Raw genomic sequence first — 21,826 nt, forward strand, 5'->3', positions numbered from 1 at the left:
ACACACACACACACACACACACACACACACACAGGAAATGACTAGTGCACCAGCTAGTGTTATTTATAACTGCATGTGCATTTGTTTTTAATCTCTACCCCATGTGCTCCCAAAAGGATTTGTGTCTGTTTGTAGATGAGTATTTATAGTCTAGGTGTAAATCAGTTTATAATGAGGTACCTTGTAAGAGAATTAGCTGGGGAAGAGAGGAAGCAGGTACCGAAGTCGGGTTGGAAGGCTTCCCAGGGCAGCGAACCTCTAGGATGGGGGTGCTGGGGGCTTCCTTGGTGAGGGAAGCGGTGTGAACAAACTAGTGGGTGCTCCAAAGGGGTTCAATGAGAATGTGATAGTGGTGTACTTGAACACCTGCCATTCTTTTGGCCGCTCAATGTGGGAGCATCCACTCTGATTTAGGGAACTCCTTTCTGAGCTCTGCCAGGTGGGAGGCAGGGCTCTCCTTTCACTGAAATGTGGGACAGGGTCTAGTGGGTATTGGCAGTGTGAGCTGCGTCACCTAATCCTCCACTGTGTCCTTGGACCAGTCTGTGGCCTGATTTGGGGGCATGATTCTTGGCTGCAGGATGTTCTGGGGACCTCCTAGTAGGTTTTTTATAAAATTATCTTGGACTTAATCAGAGCTGACATCGGTAGCTTATAATCAAAAACTCTGTTAGAAATAGATACACATTATTGAGCCCTATTCTTTAAGCCGAGAAAGTTTCTTGTGTTTTGTGGACATAAGCTCATTCAAGTCTCACTCTGACTTTGAAAGGAGGTAGTGATGTGGGGCCCCAATTTACAGTGAAAAAAATTGAGATTTAGGGAGGCTAAGTAACTTGAGCAAGGTCATACAGGTAGCAAACAGGGAGCTGGGATGTGACCCAGGCTTTTCTGATAAGGAGACTATGCACTTAACCTCTATACTCTGCCACCCGTCCTTTAAGGAGAGCAGAACTTAAATATTTACTACCTGTATGTATTTGGGAATATACTTTATTATGAAAGGATTTTCTGCAAAACGCAGTTGAACGATTTGGCTCTCTGACTTGGCTGTCAAAAAACAGGCTTTAACAGGCATAGGTTGTCAGTGGTTTAACATGAATTAGAGGGGAGGCTTTCTCGTCCTTGACCTGCTTTGCTTTCATATGTTTGGTGCTAATACAAAGGGTGGCAGCAGGTCCTGAAGACTATGCCCCTTTAGAAGGGGAAGAGATGGAGGAGAAAGGAGCTTATCACTGCTCTGTTAAGAGTTCTGCTTGTCACATCATTACATTTTAGTAACCCCTGTGTGTTTTATCTGGGACAATCTATCCCCAAATATCTATATGGCTAATTATCCCTTACCCCAACTCCATTCAAGTCTCTGGTCATGTGTCTCATCAGAGAAGTCTTCTCTTCCCATCTCTAACATGCACCCTCCCCTCCCCCACCCTCTTAACCCACTTAATTTATTTGCATAGCATTCCCTCCCCATCCCATCCCTTGCTGATAGGTTATAAATATTTTTGTTTATTTTCTGTCTCCTTAACACCAGAATGTAAGCTTTGTGAGAGTGGAGACTTGATTTTGTTCACCATGGAATTCCCAGCATTTAGAAGGTACCTAATATGTAGTTGATGCTCAATAAATCACTTTGAGTAGATGAATGAAGGGGAGGAAGCTTTGACTCTCAGAGTTTTAGATAATTTGCCTAAGATCACATGGAAAATGATATAACATATCAAACTCCAGTTTATGGGGCTCCTACAATCTTTCATGGTGCCCCTTTTATTAATACCCCTCCTTCTGGGAAAAATACATTTATTTGTACACGATCAGAATCAGAGACCTCTCACAGGATGTTTTTAGAGGGGTGTGGAAATCTTAAGTAGCCATTCCAACTTTCCGATTTTACAAATGAGGAAATAACCATGATCCGTCGAGGTTGGGTGCATTGATCAGAACGATACTGTACTGTACTCATGGAGGAAGGACCAGAATCATGATACCCAGTCTCCAGTTCATCTCCCCACTCACCCTGCTGCGGTCCCTTTCTTCTTGATAGAATGAGCCCCATTTTGATGCAGAATTCGTATATCCGTCACCCATGATGGCTTTGAAATAATGGGGTCCCGTTATTTCAGTGCCTTAATATTAATGCAGTAAAATGGAGACCGCGAACCAGATAACCACAGGGACCAGCAGATAGCATAACCTCCTGGTAGCACTAGTGGGAACTCTGTCAAGCTGGAAGTATATCCCTTGATCAAAGGGGCCAGCCTCACTGTACCTGCTGCCCACCCAGAGAAAACGCCACAAGAGAAAGATGTGGTAAATGAATCTAACAATGTTGGAAACACCTTGCTGACCAAACAAAATACCTCTACCAGCCAGGTCTAGCCTGTGGGCTCCCAGTGTGGGGACTGCTGAAGTTTTAGTTTTAGTGTGAATAGCTTTTTTTCCCTTTTCAGATGAGTATATTTCAGTAAGTGGGAAGATGTTGGAGATTATATGTGAAGTACTATCACTGTAGTTAGTTGGTCTTTAGACCAGCCAAAGGATCAGTGGGTTGGGCTGTCAAAGTTCACAGAGGGAAAATAAGTATCAATAAAAGACTATTTATTGCCCATCTTTATTGCCCTAGTGATAAAGTTGAAGAGTAATGTGTTTTCTCTGTCATAATACCATCTGTCCTAATGGAAGGTACTTGGTTATGCTATTTACTTACTGACTGAGAATCAAGAAACTTTCTTAGAGACTTGGCACTGCTATTAACCATGCGTATGCCACTGGACACATCACCAGTTTTCCTGCTCTGCCATATTCATGTTTGAATCCTTAAGGGCTGGACCTACGAGGCCTCGGAAGCAAAGGATGTGAACTCAGTTCTTTGTCTTTGTCTCTTAACAGAGCCTCTGTTGGGGTGGTTGGGTGGCTCAGTCAGTTAAACGTCTGCCTTCTGCTCCGGTCAGGATCCCGGGACCCTGGCATGGAGTCCTGCAACAGGCTCCCTGCTGAGCAAGGAGCCTGCTTTTCCCTCTCCTCTCTGCTTATTTTCTCTCTCAAATAAATAAATAAAATGTTTAGAAATATTAAAAAAGAAAATCCCATGTTAGACAGGGAATGGATCATTTTTATATTGTGTAGGTGTGTAAGGACATTGATAATTATAGGGGATTGCTGCTGTTCCTCTCCTGTGCTGACCCCGAGGCTTGATAGATTTGAGAATGATTTGACCTAGTGATTGCTAGGGTCGTTCCTGCTCCAAATTCCACTACAATTTGAATTGCCCTTTTTGAGGACAGGTTTGAGAGGCTTTAATCATGTAGAGACTTAGAGCTTAAGAGCACGGGTGTGTCCTGGGGGCCCTACGGGGGTGTAGCCTGGCTTTTCGTGGTCAAATTGACTGATTTCACTAAGCTCCAGTTTCTCTAACCCTGAGATGGGGATGAGGATACTGGTGACCACCTCATAGTCTTACTGCTGAGATCATTGCTCCTGGCAAATTATCAAACACTCCTTTTTTATTCTTCTCATGGAGCGACTGTGCAGGACGGGTAGAGAATGTTTAATATTACATTTGAAATACAGCGTGAGAATTATCCCCCCTTTCCCAGCAGATTTGGACCCTTTAAGTGTCTCTGTGGGAGCCGAGATGTGTTGGAATTCAAAGTGGGCTGTTAAAAGTGCTTCTCGTGCCCCTTGGGATTGGAAGAACGCAGATGGATGAAGGCTGGAGGAAGAGTCACATGAGTCTTTTATCAGTGTGGGTGTCCTGACATTAACCAAACCAGCTGCGTTTTGGGACCTGTGGCGGGGCGGGTGTGCCCGTGAACCCCTGCGCTGTGAAACCCAAGGCTTCCTGTGTGGATTGGGTGTTAGCCGAAGGAGACCCGCTGAGGTCCCCGGGCTGCGAGAGCAGAGCTTCCTACAGGACGAGATGCTGCGGTGGCTTTTCTGGTTCTCATGGGAAGGGTATTTGCACTGGAGGAACAAAACATGTCTTCAGATCCATACTGGGGCCTAATCGAAGGCAAGAGGATGAGAAGACAAATTGCGCCCACTCCAGAAGGAGAGGTCGGGTTTACAGTGAGTTTTGTTCCAAGTTACCCAGGAGCAGGCGTCGTGCCCTCTTGGGCCCTTCAGACGGGGGCTGCTGTTGCTGCTTCGAAGAGCAGCCTGTCTGCGTCTGCTGCACTTTCATCTTCTGCCGTATTTGTATTCATGGGCACTGGCTCCCACATAAAAGCACAGCTTGCTGTTCCTAGCTTTGCTTCTGTGACCTGCAGGAAAACCAAATTAAAATATTTATTTATTTATATATATATATATTCTAGATGTAATATAGAAATATATAATTATTATATATTCTATAATATAATAAATTATAAATATATATTATATATAATAATTATATATGTATATACATATAAAAAAGTTAAGGCTTGATATACATGGGATGGTAATTGCACACAGTGGTGTTTAATCATTTGGCCATCGCGAGGCATTGAGAGGAGCAGTGGCTGGCACGGGTCTTGGGAGGGGCTCTTGGTTGCAAGGCCTTAGCATTCTGGGTGTGTGTCTGTGGCAACACCAGGCAGCGACGTCAGTGTCACCTGGGAAACAAGACACAGAAGAGCGCTGGGTGGACTTGAAATCAGCTCTGCACAGCTGCTGGAGTCTGGAGGAAACTTCAGGAAAGTTGTTCCCTGCGTGAGATGGTGGGATGAGGTAGTTGGGACGGGCTGAGGGTGGGGAATGGAATATTCTTCATGCTCTTGTTAGGGAGTGTTTGGAGGGCATAAGTAAGTCTCACCTTCCTACCAGTGTAAGTAATAGGCGGTCGCAGCCAGAAATCTCTTTAGAGGAGAAGGTCTTGTTCTCAGTCCCCCTCATTATCAGGCTGAGGAGACAGGCATGTTGGGAGGGGTGGGGTAGGGAGGGGGGGCGGGGCAGGGCAGATGTTTGGGGGTGAGATGTTTGCCTGGTGTGGTGGGATGAAGTGAACCCTGCCCGGAATCCCGGCCTCCTGATTCTGTCACTCTCTCAGGTCACCTCTATCCCAGCACAAAGTGACCCCAAAGTGTCCATTGAATTCTGCCTCCACTCACATCAGATTTGTTTTTCAACAAATTTGTTCAGTATTTTTGAATATTAAGGAACATTAATATGATTTCTTCTTAATCATAAATAGAAGTTCTTCATAGCTTTAATGGGGATTCACCATTGTGGTTCTTTCATTATTTTTAATGGTTTTGTTTCCTTTTTCTCTTCTTCCTCTTCCTCGTGAAGGTTCAGTTTTTATTAAATGGACTGAAGAAGAGAGCACCATTGTTTTCCTTTATGTTGATTGTTTTCATTCCAAACATGTGGCCTCCTCCTCAGCACACAGCTTCTGTCCTATTTAAAGTTCTCTGTTTTCTGTACACTCCCTTTTACCCCCGTGGTTCAACTCAGGTATGTGCTGCTGACTTCTAAAACGATCCTCCCTTCGGTCAGTGGTCAGTCCCTCTTTCATGAGCTCCTGATCTCAATTTTCAGATATTCCAGCAGTTTTTCTCTAACTTGATATGCATGGAAATTGCCTGGCAGTTTTGGTAAAATGCAGATTGGGATTCAGCAGGTCTGGAGTGGGGTCTGAGATTCTGCCTTCCTGACAAGCTTACTGCCAATGCTGCTGGATCTGGGAACATGCTTTGTACCAAAGGACCAGTGAGTAAGACTGTGAAGGCAAGTGAAACTCCTAGAACATGGGTGTGAGCCATACGAATCCTGAAGTCAGCGAAGCGTCTCTTACATTTCAAATCCAGCACATCCAAACTGAACACGTGTTCTGCCAAGCCTGCTCTTTGCTCTGTCATCTCTCTCCCAGTGAGTGACAGCTGTCCACTGCGTGTCAGAGAAAAAACTATATGATCATCTTGATGTCTTCTGTTTCCTTCATCCACTTATGTTAACTTTGAGTCTCCTTGGAAGAAACTTCTCAACTTTGTCCTTTCACTTCTCCTTCTACCCATACCGCTAGAATCAAATCCTTACCATCTCCCAGGGACCCCTAGACTCCAGAGCATTGTAACATCAGGCTGTCTCTGTGTATTTTACTTCTTAAACTTTGTTTTCTAAGCATTAATTTGGTAGGGACATTTGCTTGTTTAAAAACCTTCTACCATTGCATTTCACGTGTCTCTAGAGGACAGGCAATGTCCAGCACAATTTGGCGGTAGCCTTTTTGCCCCCCAGTGCCTAACACACACCCCCAACCCTTCCAATGAGTTGCAACTCCCTGCATGTCAGTGAGTCTGTCTGCATTGGTCTATTCAGTTTCCCAGCCTCACTGGATAGTCTTCTCTTGCTTTGCTGATGTGGTTATCCTGCCTTGAATGTCTTTCTTGTCCTGTTCTCCCTAGCAAAGTCCCATTTAGTCTTCAGGATCCAGCTCCCATCACTCTGGTGTGAAATATTTACCAAGTCACCAACCTAGGGCTTAAGACTTTGGCAATCTGTGTTTCCGTAGCAGTTATCACTTGCAATTGTTTCTGGAGATCCCATTGCTCAGGTCTTTTTGTCTACTAAATTCTACATCTACTGTGTCTGAGATACTGTGTCTGAACTCTAATATCTTAGCATAGTGTGGGGTAAAGTAGTTTTTCACTAAATATTCTCTGAGTCCATGAAAACATGAATGTTCTATAGACAAGCAGGCATTGACTTTTGCATGTGGGAAAGAGGGGGAATTACATCACTTGTATATATTGGGCTATACAAAGAGAACCTGCCTGCTGTCTCATTCGTTCTGCAGCCTCGATGTCAAGAGGCTCGCCACCAGCCACCTGTGACTGTTGAGCTCTTGAAATATGGCTAGTTCAAACTGAATGCAAATGGAAGTTACAGGATTTTGAAGACTTGGAATGAAAAAAGAATCAAAGATCTCATTAATAATTTTAATATTGATTATGATCATGTTGTAGTGATAATATTTAGGGTATATTTTGTTAAATTAAGTATACTATTACACTTGTCTGATTCTTTTTACTTTTTGTTTTTAAAGATTTTATTTATTTTAGAGAGAGTGAGGGAGAGAGTGAAGTGAGTAGGCAGGGGGAGGGGCAGAGGGAGAGGGACAAGCAGAGTCCTCTCTGAGCACAGAGCCTGTTGTGGGGCTCTATCCCATGACCCTGAGATCATGACCTGAGCTGAAATTGAGTCAGATGCCTAACCAACTGAGCCACCCAGGTGCCTCTCTCTTTTCCTTTTTTAATGTGGCCACTAGAAAATTTTTAAATTAATTTTGTGGCTTGCCTTTATTTTAGCTGGGTAGCAATGCTTGTATAAGAATTTGTGACATTTAAAATAATATGAGAAGGTTTCCTACCACCCTCCAACTGTGCTTCCCAAGATTCAGTCAAGTATTTAAAGTTTAGGATCAAAATTTCAATCATTATGAGTTATTTAGTTAAAAATAAAATCATGGTTACCTTGCTGGCTCAGCTAGTAGGACATATGATGCTTGATCTTGGGGGTTGTGAGTTCAAGCCCCATGTTGGGCACAGAGCTTATGTTAAAAAAAAAAAAATTCATTTAAATATACTACTACTGAACTCAGCTTTTAAGTTGTAATGTCTTTTGAGAGTGTTCTCTTGATTCTTTACTGAACTGCCAAACTAAATCTCAGGGACTTTACCATATTTCATCTGTATATTAGTGTCACCTATCCATGAAAACTCAATGTTTATTTTTTTTTTACCATTGTCTGTGGAGTAATAAATGGAAAGTGATAAATTTTTTTTAACGATTTTAATTATTTATTTGACAGAGATCACAAGTAGGCAGAGAGGCAGGCAGAGAGAGAGGGGGAAGCAGGCTCCCTGCTGAGCAGAGAGCCCGATGTGGGGCTCGATCCCAGGACTTTGGGATCATGACCTGAGCTGAAGGCAGAGGCTTTAACCCACTGAGCCACCCAGGTGCCCCGGAAAGTGATAAATTTTATTATAAAACTTGCAATCCATGTCCTCACCTCTACTTCCTACATAGTTTCTCACTACTTGTGCTGGATCAAAATCATGTACGTTGCATACCAACATTAAAAACTTCTGCCTAATTAATTTTTCAGTGTTTAAAGCTTAAGGATTCTATAAAAGTGTTTTTAAGACTTGAGATGCCCAAGGCAGTTGTTTTTCTAATTTTCTGTAGTCATAAAATACTTTTTCTAGTGCATTCTTAAATGGATCTCAAATCAAAGAGACGCCTCTGTGGCTGATGGGTAAGTGGGGGACCCAGAGAGGCCCTTCCCCACCACCTCATTTTGCCCTGGTTTGGAAAATGAAACACTAAGGCAAAGTGGCAGGTTCAATTAAGGCTTTACATGTGGAAAATCAGATTAGAGTTATCTAATTTTTAAAATTGGAAGAGATGTGAGATATTATTCTTCACGTTGTAGAGTGAGTTATCTGTCAGGCTCACACAAAGAACAGCCGAGCTGGAGAGAGGCCAACTTCTGTCTGCTGGTAGAATCTTCTTTCCTAAACTGTCCTGTGATAATAACCTAAGAAATATTCTTTCTTGGGACATTAATATGACCTAGGAGTGATGACAGCTCTTCAGGAGGGAGTGAGAACCTACTGGGCGTAAGGTGAAGTACACACACACACACACACACACACACTCGCGCACACGCTGAGTCACAGAGCGGTATCCCGAAGTGAGGACTGGGCAAATGCTTAGGAAGTAGCCAGTGAATGTGTTTGTCTTTTCTCCTCTCTCCATAACTTATTGCAAGTCCCTGATTAGGGTTTAAAATGGCACAATGAATTATGCAAAAGCTGTTTCTGCCGTAGGGGCTGTCTTGCAGCCTAATGCAGTGCAGATGGAAAGATCTTCTTTGAATCATTGTTCTCACGATACTTGGGAGCTTTTTGAGGAATAAGCAGTCAGAAGTGGAAGTGAATGGCCTTCAACAGTAAATGAATTCCTTCTGCAGAGAGGAACTGAAATGTATTTATGATGCAGATGGTTGCCCTGTGTTTGAAGGCTCATCCTTGTCATCTGATAGTCAAGCAGAATGTATCCTGAAATACTTAGGTTTTCGATGGTTCCACTGGAGAAATTACTCCTGCTCAGGCTGGCCCTACGTGTATTATTATTTCTCTTCAAAAATGGTTATGAGTATTTAAATGCCAATTCGCTCCAATCATGAAAATATGCAAATTACCTTTCTCTCTCTCTGATCTTTAGTTATTACTAAAGAGACTGAATTAGTTAGCATTCCCTTACTTTTATTAGCATAATATTAATGCAAATGATCAGCAAAGGCTTTTTTAAAAAAAGCAGAACCATGGAAAGCAATTAATAACAGTGCTCACTTGCCTCGGTGAGGAGAAAACATTTATGATTAGGTTTTTAACTTTGGTATCTGTGCCAAGGACCACCCATATGGGCCTAAAAAGGTTCTTGTTCCGAAAATCAACATCAGTTTGGAGGTTTCAGTTGCAGGCAAAAGCCAAATCCGCAAAAGGCCCAACGGGAAATTTTTAGAATGAAACCGAGTTATCTGTGGGTAGTTTTTCACTGTTCAGATGCTCTCAAATATGTGTGCGATAGGGTATATGTCTAAGACATGGACGTTTAAACTGTAGGCAGAAAAAGTAAAGGAATGCTATTTGGTGGTCTCATCAATGTATATAGTAAGGACTGAAAACTATTCCCAGCAAAGGGGTTAATACAGAGAGGACACTGATTAATCCTTTATTTGCTCAGAGGAAATGGGCTTAAATTAGAGGGAAGTAAATTCCAATCACATAACAGGAAGACATGGTTGGCTCTGGGGAGAGCTTTATAAAATTAGAATGAGGTATAGCAAGAGATTTCAATCTTCCTGCTTACCTACGCTCACTGTGCTGCAAAGATTTCTTACACTTTCTGGCATCTGGGTCTTTGTTTCACCGGAAGTGAGCTCCACGACGCAACCTACTAGCAACACCACTCAGCGCGGGGCCAGTGCTGCCTGGTCTTATTTGGCGATGCGACTTATGTCCACTTTCAGAATGCGTGTCTCTCGAGGATCGGAGGGGAAGTCCTGCATTTCTTTGGTACCCACATGAATAGTGCCTTGCAGTCAATGGGCAGTTGGTATTTGTTGAGCGAATGTGTGGCTCACAATGTTGCGATCGGTTTATTATTAATAAGCAGGAACCGAAGCTCTGGAGTATCATTCTACCAAAACACTGAAGTACAGACTTTGTTCATGTTGCACTGTTCTTCTTAGTATTACTTTACTACTTGAAATGGAAAATACACTTCATCATGGGGATTGATATCATTATTAAGTTATAGTCACAGTGATTTTATTTTTTTTTAAAGATTTTACTTATTTATTTGACGGAGAGAGAGATCACAGGTAAGCAGAGAGGCAGGCAAAGAGAGAGGGGGAAGGAGGCTCCCTGCTGAGCAGAGAGCCTGAAGCAGTGCTTGAGCCCAGGACCCTGATCATGATCTGAGCCAAAGGTGGAGACTTAACCCACTGAGCCACCCAGGCACCCAGTCACAGGGATTTTTAAAAATAAAACATAAGTGCAGAATTCTGATATCCGTAATGAAGGAAGATCAATTAATAAATGTAAGCATTGTTGTCCAGGAAAATTTTTATTCATAAAGCTATTGGATTAAGAAATTAACATTCTTTTTTTTTTTTTTAAAGATTTTTTTTATTTGAGAGAGAGAACATGAGCAATAGGGGAGGGAAGAGCAGCAGAGGGAAAGAGAGAAACAGACTCTCCACTGAGTAGAGAGTTCAGTATGGCTCTCCATCCCAGGAACCCAGGATCATGACCTGAACTGAAGGCAGACGCTTAACTGACTGAACCACCCAGGTACCCCTGAAATTAACGTTCTTGTATTAGGATAGTTGGCATATGCATAGTGCTTCACAAGTGTTTCTTATAAAAACCTATGCATTTTACTTTATAGAACTTGCTTCAGCAAATAACTGAAGTTGTTTATGAAGTGGGAACCTATTTTTTTTTTAAATAAAATTTATTAACTTTTAGAGAGAGCGAGAGCATGTGTAGGAGTGGGAGGGGGATAGGAAGAGGAGAATCTCAAGCAGACTCCACACTGAGTGCAGAGCTCAACATGGGGCCCAGTCTCACAACCCTGAGATCATGACCTGAGCCGAAACCAAGAGTCAGGTGCTTAACTGACTGTGCAGCCAAGGCACCAGGAGGTGGGAACCTTTAATAGTTGGCCCTCAAACACCTGGATGAAAAAAAAAAAAATAAAAGTAAAAAAAACAACAGAAAACAGTTCTTAGTCGTGGTTCTTTAATATAAATTATCTGACAACTTAAGTCTTTCTTAAAGACTTAAGATACTAAAGGAAGTTCATCTTTGATGCCATCATTCATCCTGAGTGTTTCGGTGTTCACTGCACAAATACTGCCTTCTGCTCTGGTGGGAACAACACCCCCTTCATCCTTTCATATTCTCCTTCTAGAACTTACTCAGACTCTGTTCTGGTGTCTAGAGGCTCTATTTGTTCAGTAGCTCATTGGCTAATCTCTTCTACAGAGTTACCTTCCTGAGACAAGAGTTCTGTCTTCTACCACTCTTTTCTGGCAACGGGCATCCTTGGTACAAGACCAGCTGGGATGTGAGGTCCTGGAAGCCTTGGGTAGTGCAGAATGCAGGATTCACAGAGGTGGTCCAGCAGGTGGCCTTTTGGGGAAAAAAAAAAAAAATAGAAATCAGTCAACCTGGATTGTTTCTTTGTAGGAAATATGCAGAAAGGATAACCCAGGACTGGAGCAATGGGTAGGGTAGAAGAGAGCAAGAGGGATGGCAGTGGAAGACTAGAGGTGGGAGTCCTCGAGCTGAACATTGATTTAGTATCAGTTTCTACAGAGTGCCCGTGGCCTTGGTTATGTCCAGGGAGGGAACTCTCTAGGGCATTAACTTCTTGTGGACTTCTTGGCCCATTTCAAATTCCTGCATGAAGGGTGCCTGGGTGGCTCAGTGAGTTAAGCCGCTGCCTTCAGCTCAGGTCATGATCTCAGGGTCCTGGGATCGAGTCCCACATCGGGCTCTCTGCTCAGCAGGGGGCCTGCTTTCCTTCCTCTCTCTGCCTGCCTCTCTGCCTACTTGTCCTACTTGTGATTTCTCTCTGTCAAATAAATAAATAAAATCTTTAAAAAAAAAAAAATTCCTGCATGAAGCGGAATTTTGGAACCAGATGCCATTTTGCTTTTGGTTAAGTGGGAATTTTGCTGCCCCACACAAGTGATAAGTAAAAAGTAGGCTAGCCTAAGCCTGGTGATGAGCAGGAGACTCAGATTCCTTTCAAGACAGCAATTAAATTAGGCCAGATTCATATACTTGCAGTTTGGAGGATTTAACCCTCTGAGAATTGGATGTGCCTCTGGGTGGCATTTACCAGAGCTCAGTGGGTCCATGGCTCTGCTGGATGATGAGGTAATGTTAAGGAATAGCTTTTGTTATGTATTCATATTAAATTTTTTTTTTCTTTACCTTCTGCATTTCCTCTGCTCAACCCCTGAAGGTTCCCTTAATTTCTTCTCGTAAAACCCTTACCTATCCCTCATGGTCACATTAGGTCTCACTGCCCCCTGAGCTCTGTTGCTGACCTGCAAACAGAGCTCAGTTGCTTTTACTGAAAATACTTAATGTTTGTTAGTGGGATTTTTATTTTGTTTTGTTTTTCTTCAGATGTTAGGCTGAAAATGCCCCTCCACAAGCAGTATTTTACAATTCGAATTGCCCTTTAGTTCCCTGTGTTCTTATTTCTCATATGTCTTTCAGGTTTCCTGCACTCACATGTCTTGTGTTGGGTCAGCTGAGATTCTAAAACCTACTAGGAAAAAAGGGGTCTTAGATAATCTCATTTAAAGAGGAAAAAATTGCCCCTTAATATTCACATACTCTACTTTGTAACTGATTGCAGAAGACCTGTAGTGAAAACAGTATGGATGGATTGTTTCTAAGCTTGGCTAAATTATTTGATTAGCTGGAAATTATTTCTCCACCTCCTCCATCTCCTCAGCAGAGCTGACTTTTAGCACCTGGCTTATAAAAATACTTCCTGGCCTTCAGTACTTATCTGCAGAACATTATGGCATCTGAAGGTCATTCAGAACTCTCCATAAAATTGCAGGTTGTAGCCTACGTGAAGCAGATTTCTTTTCTCTTACCCAAGTATTTGCCATACTCTTGCTGCTGTTTTCAGTTGTTTCATTACTACTCATTAATGTTCTTGTGAAATAATGTATACATATCCTCCTCCTGTTTATTGTATATAGCATAAACACAAAGAGATCCTTTCACTTTTAACATTTTCTTCCAGTGTCTGTGGCCTTTCTTCTGCCAGCTGGGGAGGGTTGGTTTTATATTTTTATAGCCTCACTGAAATATGAGATGATTTCTCTATCTTATTTCAATAAATGATCACAAAGAGGAGAGCCTGGTGGGTCAGTTGGTGAAACGTCTAACTCTTGATTTCTGCTCAGGTCATGATCTCAGGGTCATGAGATTGAGTCCTGTGTAGGGCTGTGTACAGGGTGTGGAGTCTGCTAAAGATTCTCTCTCCCTCCCCCCTCCCTCTGTACACCACCCCAGCTCATGTGACCTTGTATTTTTTTTTCTCTTTCTCTCTCCCTCAAAAATAAATAAATGAAATCAGAAAGAAGCAAGAAGAGTTTAATAATAATGCCCACATTTTTTCCAGAATATGCTCCAGTATTTGTCTTTAGTTATTATCAAAAGGTGTTTTGTTTTTTTTTAACTCGAGCTATGCCTTGTCCAACACGTTTTTTTCTTTTTCTAAATCCTACTATGCCTTGTGCCCATGTTTTTATTAGCATAGGAAGTTGATGTTAATATGTATATAAAAGTCTTATGAAAGGCAAGAGGTTTGCCCTTAGGCAGTAAGTAAAACCAATATTATATTCCTTACTATTCCAACATTAAATTCAAACTACTTAAGTTCGTAGTTCGGCATTATAGCAACAAATACTCTGTTAGTACCTGTGTGATGATAGGCACTGTATCAAGAGCAGCCTACTCGATGATATTGGGAAGTTGTAGTCTGTCAGCTGGCCAACGGTTGAACATCTCTCCCGGATCCCAGATTCCGAAGTACATTGTTAAGTTTCGTATATGACCGTTGCGCATTGGTGTAAGTTTATCTGCGTATGTTAATGTATGTTTAAGGCATATTGGTACAGTGTAATGATGAGATTCTGTCCGGTACAAGGCTTGCTAGGGAGCTTTTGAATGACAAGTTCAAGAGTATCAGGGAGGATGAGAGGACTTTGGACCTTTGTCAGTGAATCCTCTTCTTCATTTCACCTTTGGAAATGTGTTGAGAGCTTGAAGGATTCTTCAGAAAGAGAAGAGGAGCACAACTTTGAGGCAGAAAAGGCAAAAACTTCGATTTGTTAAGTCATAAAAATAAATGGATAAAAGTCTGACAAAAAGTTGGGGATGCTGATAACTACCGTTGAAATCAATGACTGTTGTATGGTAAGAACCAGGTATTAGACAGTAGCGAGGAGGAAGCTGGCCTCCATCTCAGGAATAGACAGCCTTACAGACAGGCTGGTGAGTGGGTTTCCAGGAAGCCCACAAGGACTGTGAGGGACAGAGCAGGAGAGAGAGGGAGGGATACCCAGGATGGCTATGGAGGTGACCTCAAATTATTGGTTTCTACAGAAATGTTTGTTTCGGGAGTGGTGGGGGACATGAGATGGAGGTGAGCTGATAGCAGTGACCGAGAGGAAGTGAGTTTCTGTCTGAGGAAGGAATGGTGAACCACACAACCTGAGGCGTGTTCGGTACCGGGCTAAAGCCAAGGTCATGACCCAGAAGCTCATGCCGGAGAGTTGTCTGGGCCACAAGCTTAGTGAGGAACTGGAAAATTCCACCCTTATTTGGTGTTGGTGTCATTTATAATCTATCTCGTGACAAATGTTTGAGTAGCTTGCTTGAACAGACATCTCTGATAAAGTACCTGACATAAGCTACGCATTCAACAAGTATTTTAAAACTTGTTTGAGAGATTGAGTTGACAGGATAGAAGTAGGAGATGTGAGCTTAATAAAATGTAAACCAGTGCTTATTTATGATTTAATATCAGGTACAGTTTAATATGAAATCAGGTCTTTATTTTGTAACCTCTATTCCCTCATAAGGAAGGCTCCTTTCTAACAAAACATTCAAGAACTACAGAGGCATAGAATAATTACTTATTAATTGCCTTTTAGGGTTTCCTAATGACTAATTTCTTCACCATCTACCTTTCATGTTCCTGTCTTGCTCCTTTGTAGCTTTGTGCAATTAAATAAAAACCACCTTAGAAATTAAAAGGAGGTGGTGGTTTTAGAGGCAGCAGCAGTAACTGAACAATTAATTAATAATTAAACTATTTATAGGCCTTTACTAGGGCAAGCAGTTGCAGAATTTAGGGATACTCAGGTGAACAAAACAAAACACAAATTATCGCCCTAAGGAACCCACGGTGTAGTGGTAGACACGCGAGGAATGAGCATCATAGTGCAGGATGAGGTAAGGGCTGTGGGGAGACCGAAGAAGCAGGGAAATGCTTTCATTCCAACCTCCAGGGAGAAAGGTACCGAGATAGGACATTGAGAACCAACAAGTGGAAAAAAGACCAGAGTGAGAGTGGATTCTCGGGGCGAATCTCCAGGTAGCTCTACTGCTAACTAGAACAGGAAAAGGAAAGCGTCCTGGAGTAGAGATGTTGTGGGTAGATGGAAGCCATGCGGGTAGATAACGGAATGAAGTGTAGACATGAAACTCAGTTTGATGTGCTGTGTGCCATTGTTCCAAGATCTTGATGTTTTATGTCCAAGCCCCACAGCAAATCTCTCTACCCTTGTCTGGGAAAATGATTTTGGCGTTGAGATTCTGCGCCTCCCATTTGGTTACTTGTTGAGTTGTCCCTCTGAGTGAGGAAGAGGACGTGCCTCCTGAAAGATACTTGGGAAACTCAGGAACCCAGGGGATCTCACTTCCACACAGAACCAGATCTGAAAGAGGAAAGGCCTGTGTCTGTAACCACGGCCTGTGAGTTCCCCTTTGTGTACCCTGCCTGTGTCTGTATGGAGAAACCAAAGGGGTTCTTCCTATATGCCTTGGCTGACCCCTGACCTTCCCACAAGCCTTTCGCTCCTGTGTCCTCACTCCTTTCCACCAGATGGGCTGGTGGCAGCCGCCTGTATCCCTGTTCCTTTAGCATGGTTCGCACATGAGTTGTTTTTGCCCTAGTTTTCTGTAAAAGTGATAAAGCCAAGTTCTGAAAACTATCTCTTCACAGGGTGCCTGAGGGGGCTTCTCTCCTCAGCTCTGCTTAGGCAACGTTGTGTCAATAGAGGGTAATCCGTGCCTTTCACTCCTTGTTTTGCTGTGTCTTGGAATGTGGAGGATGCTCTGTGGAGACTAAAATGTGCTGTACAGATACTGACTCCTCTGTTTAAAGAAAAAGAATGCTGAAAGAAATAATGATGGATTTTAAGCCCACCCTCTCTCCAAAGGAAAGGGGTAATATATACAAAGGGGAAAAGTAAATTTACTTGAAATCTGAAATTCGACTTCAATAGATTATTAAAACTATAGCAGTTGGGATGGATAGAAGAGATGTGGGATCCCTTGGGTTCTGAAGGCTGCCTGGGTGTGGGGAGAGGCCATGGGGTAGTGCTTTCTAATCAACTTCTTACTGCCTTTGGGCATCCTCAGTATTCTTTCTTCCTGGATGTCAGCACCACTTCTAATAATTACTGCTTCAGCTGAACAATAGTAGGCATTCACGTCCTAGGGTAAAAAATGACTTAGGTCATTCATAGACTGCAGCTCTTCATAGTCATTCAAATTCAGTGTATTCTGATGGACACGCCATTACAGAGTATTAATAGCTTCACCATCTCCTGATGGCAGTGATTACTTCTTTAATGCCACTGGCCCCTTGAAAGAAAAATCCACACAGCAGAAACAGGGTTTTCGTTTTCTTTTCTTTGTATTTTTTTTTTTTTAACCCAGAGATAATATAAATGGAGAAGCACAGTGAGTTAAACATTTTTGAAAAATTTCCAACTTCTTCAAAACAAAGTGTTTTAAAAACAGGTGTACTTGAAGTCACATCCCAGAGTGACACAAAGCATATTCTAGCAAGTGCCTTGGCAAAGATGTCTCTTGGTTTTAAAGAGAGATGGTTTGATTGTTAAATGCTTTTTTTCTCTAGATGAGTACACTGGTCGTTTAAAAATGTTAATTATAGACTGTGGCAACATGATCACTTTTGGGTTTTGCTGTGTGCTGTACGAAGAGGAAGATTGGAGCGCCTGATGCAAAAAAAAAAAAAAAAAAAAAGTAAATTCTCTGTTCTATTTGGCTATAATAAAATGACTACCGAAGAAGAAGTAAGGACACTAATCTTGGCTCTACTGTCACTTTACTTGGTGACTTTGGGGAAAATTTTACCCTGGGGCCTCATTACCTCATCTAGAAAATGATGGGATAGGTCTAAATCCCTAGGGTCCGTTAACATTCTAAAGTTTATGCTTCAATAAATATGGCTTTATCTAAAATATCCTGGTCATTATGGTTAATGGTAAGTTATGGTGTAAGAACTTTTATTGTTGTTTTTGGTGCATTCAAAACAGAACAAGAAATGGAACAAAAATAAACCTTACTCTTCTGTTTTGTGTCTCCCAATGCAGTCACTTCTTTCTGTGCATTGGAAATGAATGTTGGGATAAGGAACATGAAAGAAAGTGTAGTTCTTTTAGAGAGGATCTTGTAATGAAGTAAAACAAACAGAACTGAATCCTAGCATCAAAGGACTTGAAGAAAGCAACTTTGGGCCATAAAAATGTCTCTAGAAGGGTCAGAACAGGACACAGACGGATGGGTGTAGCAAGAGGACTCTTGATGGGGTGGAAGGGGTACGGAAAGTAGAGATTGGACCACATAGTTAAATATGAGTTCAAAGAAACATCCTAGTTTCAAATAAATTTGCCTTGAGATGGTTGAGGAAGAGGTATGGGTGACAAAGGAGTGTTAAGGTAAATGCACATTTTCAAATGCACTGGTTCAGAGGGAAGCTTAGAGAGAATTTCTGCCCCTTATACATGATAAATAAAAGCAAATGATGAAAGACTTTGGCAAGGCAGGGGTTTTTAAATGATGTTCTATTTTTTGTCATTGAAATATAAATTAAATATGGTTATATCATTGGACTAAGTCCCAGTTTTGATGAAAGGCTGTAAAACTAAACTAAAATAAACAAAGAGGTAGGTCAAGAGTCACCAGGAAAGCATGGCTCTTTCTTTCAGTAAGGCTTTCTGGAGCATTGCCCATAGAATTGAAATGTGCTTTTTGAGATCCATTAGGTGTTGTTTTTGAGAAATCCTAGAACGGTGGTTTTCAAAGTGTGGTCCTGGAACACCTGGGGGTTTCAAGACGCTTTTAGGGGTCTAGGAGATCAGAACTGCTTTCATAATAACACAAAGACTGTATTGGCCTTTTTCAATCTCATTCTCTCGTGAGAACACAGTGGAGTTTCCCAGAGACTACGTGATGTGCAGTATCACAAAAGATTGACTGCAGGAGCAGATGTGAGAATCCAGATGTCTTCTATTAAGCCTGACATTAAAGACCGTTTCAAAAAATATAAAACAATACCACTCATCTCACTACTTTTTTTTTTTGTATGTAAAATAGTTTTCTCCCCCCACCTCCCAGAAGTTATTTATGTTAAGATGTTGATTATTCTCATTAAATGAATTAGTATTTTACTTATTCTTTCCAACTTTAATAACTAATAGTGTACACATCATTAGACATAACCTATAAAAACAAAAGCTCCTAGGAGGTCCTCGAAAATTTTTAAGTGTATAAAAGAGTCCTGAGACCAGGACTGTTCAAGAATTTCTGTCCTAAAGGTTGAGTAATTTTTCTGAACCTTAGAAGAGGGCAAAGGTGACCTTATTAAACTATGGGAGGGATAGTTATTTATAGTTAGCGGTTTTACATTTTAACAGTGGTACTAGGTTGCAAGCCCTCTTTATGGTTACCTAGGAGGCGTTTCAGGAGGAATTCTCACTCGGTAACTCACGACACATAGCAGTCAAGGCTACACTGGTGTTCTTCCCATTCTATGGGTAGGAAAAGTTTGGGTTAGAGAAGTCACATGATTTTCCAGAATCATAGAGATAGTTAAGTAGAACCTGAGTCATTGGTACTTAAGACTCCCAGCCCCATAGAACTGCGTGTCATTTTCCTGCATTGGTCCTAGGATTAATCATCAATCAGCTTGTTTTTTTTTTTTCCAGCAGACCACAGTCTAATGGATGGCACTGTCCACCTCCCCAAAAAGAACAAACTGCGTCAGACCAATTTAACATTCTCTATGACAAAATAAAAAAGAGGCAGGAATAGTAGCACTATGTCTGAAATTCACTGACCGGGGGAAAAATATCACAGAAAAATATACTTCAAGAAAATAGAACAAAACCCCACTTTTTTTAAACCCAGTGTAAGAACATGCAAGCAAGAGGAAAAAGACGGGATATTCGTTCCGCGCAGGCCCGTAAGTGTCAGTTAGCTAATAATGTTAGTACCCAGGAAAAAAAGACATGGCGAAAATATTGTGACTTGTGGGAATGCTCGCAACACAGGGCACAAGTCTGCAGCCTGCTGGAAGCCACTTCTTTCAGATGACGGTGTCTAGTTCTATGCTTAGAGCTGTCAAAGGTGAGAAATGTGAGAGTCTCTGAAGAGTGGCCCTAGGATGATTGGCACATGGGATTCTGGAGGGCAAGTGAGGAAGACTAACATAGGACAGTTGTTTGCCAGTAAGTCAGGAGAGGGTGATTGGTAGTTGCCTGTGGTACAAACTGCGTGTTTCTTTAATTTCAGCACCACTTGTTGGCTTGGGTCTTTTGGGAATATAAAAATATTTCTGCTCTGCACTTCATTATGTCTAGCAGATGTTACTTTATGATCTTGAACCCAGTTTGGAGAATAGATATGGTATCAGATAACGTAGTCCTAGAAACAGAAGAAAGGAATGAGTTAACGGACTTCGAACCAGGACAGTTTTAAGAAGGGCCACACTTTTAGCCATTGTCTGGGGTTCAAAAGTAGAGTACATTCTAAGAAAAGAAGTGACACAACCGGTTTATTGATGTAAACTGTAATTTTAAGACGTTCAGCTACATTTTTAGAGAAAATGTAACATCTATGGCACGCTAAGGAGGGCAGTCTACCACTGAATGCTTGCCTCCTCTCTCCAACCCCATACGCTTAATGTTTAAAAAAGAAAACATTTTCTTCCAACATTTACCAATGATCCAAAAAAGAAAAAAAAAAAATCCTCCATTCCATGACTCTGTATCATCAGGTTATTATAAAAAACCTATTCAGCTTTGAATCTTATTAAAGTAAAAATATTGAGTCTATTCATTAGCACTAGGCGATTAGGTTTTTGCTTTCTGCCTGTTTTGAAAGCAGGGCTTGATATAGAAGGTATATTTACGTAACAATGCTGTTGCTCAATGCCCTTGCATTTTTCTGCACATGCTATCTTAATGGAAATTTACTGGAAAATTCTTGCCAGAATAAACACATTCCTTCAGAAGTGAGAAGCTTAATGTACTTTTCGTTCAACTGCACCTCTTTTCTGTGAACAGATAAACCAAATTATTTGGCATCGGTCATTACACTTCACACATTCCACAGTATTTATTGTGGTCGCCCACGGAATTGAGGGTTGCAGGAGATAGGAATTAGGTCGACCACAGTCTTCTATTATAATGGGAAAGAAGACAAAAACAAGGATGGGGCATCTACATATTTGACACAAAGCAAACCAAAAATGAATCTGGTAGACATTCTGTCAATTAGTTTAACGATCCTGGTAAAGCAGGATTAAGGAATAGAATGTGTGGATAGGTTGAGCTGCTATCACAGGAATAAAAATAAAATTTATGTTCTTTTTTTTAAGGTTTTTTTTTTTTTTTTTTTTTTTTTTAAGATTTTACTTATTTATTTGACAGAGATCACAAGTAGGCAGAGAGGCAGGCTGAGAGAGAGAGAGGAGGAAGCAGGCTTCCTGCTGAGCCCAGAGCGTGATGTGGGGCTCCATCCCAGGACCCTGAGATCATGACCTGAGCCGAAGGCAGAGGCTTTAACCCACCGAGCCACCCAGGCACCCCTGAAGTTTTTATTTTTAAGAGAGAGATAGCTTTCCCATTCACATTTTAATTTAAGAGTCTAAATTTAAGAGTCTAATTTATTAAGTCTGATAAATTAAGAGTCTAATTTAAGAGTCACTAAAATGACAACGTTGAAGGTTGGCCAGTGGGGCAAGGCCAAAGGACCAGGATGGGATATAGGGATGTAAACAGGACGGTTTGGGTAGGGAGGGAGGAAGTGTCCCTTGAATTAAGGGATGGGGGAGGCAAACAATGGACAATGGAGACTGAAGGAAAGAGAAACACACTAATATGTTTAGACTTCCTCCTGCTGGCCCTACTCCTAACGCCAACCCATCACCACCCCAGACTTCTACTGGGGAGATAGAGCGATTGTTCACTCATGCAACCTGCATTATTCAAGTTCCTAAGTAGGGCAGGGAGAACCATCTTCAAAGGAGCAAAACTGGCCTGTTAGCATATTACAGTTCAGTAGTCAGTTATATTGTATTCATTTGTAGCAACAAGCAAGTGTTTTGCTTTTTCTAAGAAACCAGTTGGAATTAAACAGGTAGAAATTACCAAAGTTTAGTGACCCTCTCCGTTATGTAGTATTAAATCCTTCTGTTT

General features: G+C 41.6%; 1 protein-coding gene across 5 annotated transcripts in view; it reads left to right on the forward strand.

Moving 5' to 3' along the window:
* ARHGAP18 (Rho GTPase activating protein 18) overlaps nt 1-21,826 on the forward strand; it is a 194,347-nt gene that overhangs the window by 110,306 nt on the left and 62,215 nt on the right. The window contains exons 1-2 of one of the 5 annotated variants that reach the window (XM_044249128.1): nt 4,626-4,710; nt 19,334-19,590. The exons of the other annotated variants lie outside the window; for them this stretch is intronic. The gene's annotated coding sequence lies outside the window, so the exon portion shown is untranslated. Of the gene's footprint in view, nt 1-4,625; nt 4,711-19,333; nt 19,591-21,826 lie in introns of those variants that run through there. 5 annotated transcript variants of the gene reach the window in all.

The sequence above is a fragment of the Neovison vison genome, chromosome 1 (genome assembly GCF_020171115.1).
Source record: "Neovison vison isolate M4711 chromosome 1, ASM_NN_V1, whole genome shotgun sequence".
Classification (NCBI taxonomy): Eukaryota; Metazoa; Chordata; class Mammalia; order Carnivora; family Mustelidae; genus Neogale; species Neogale vison.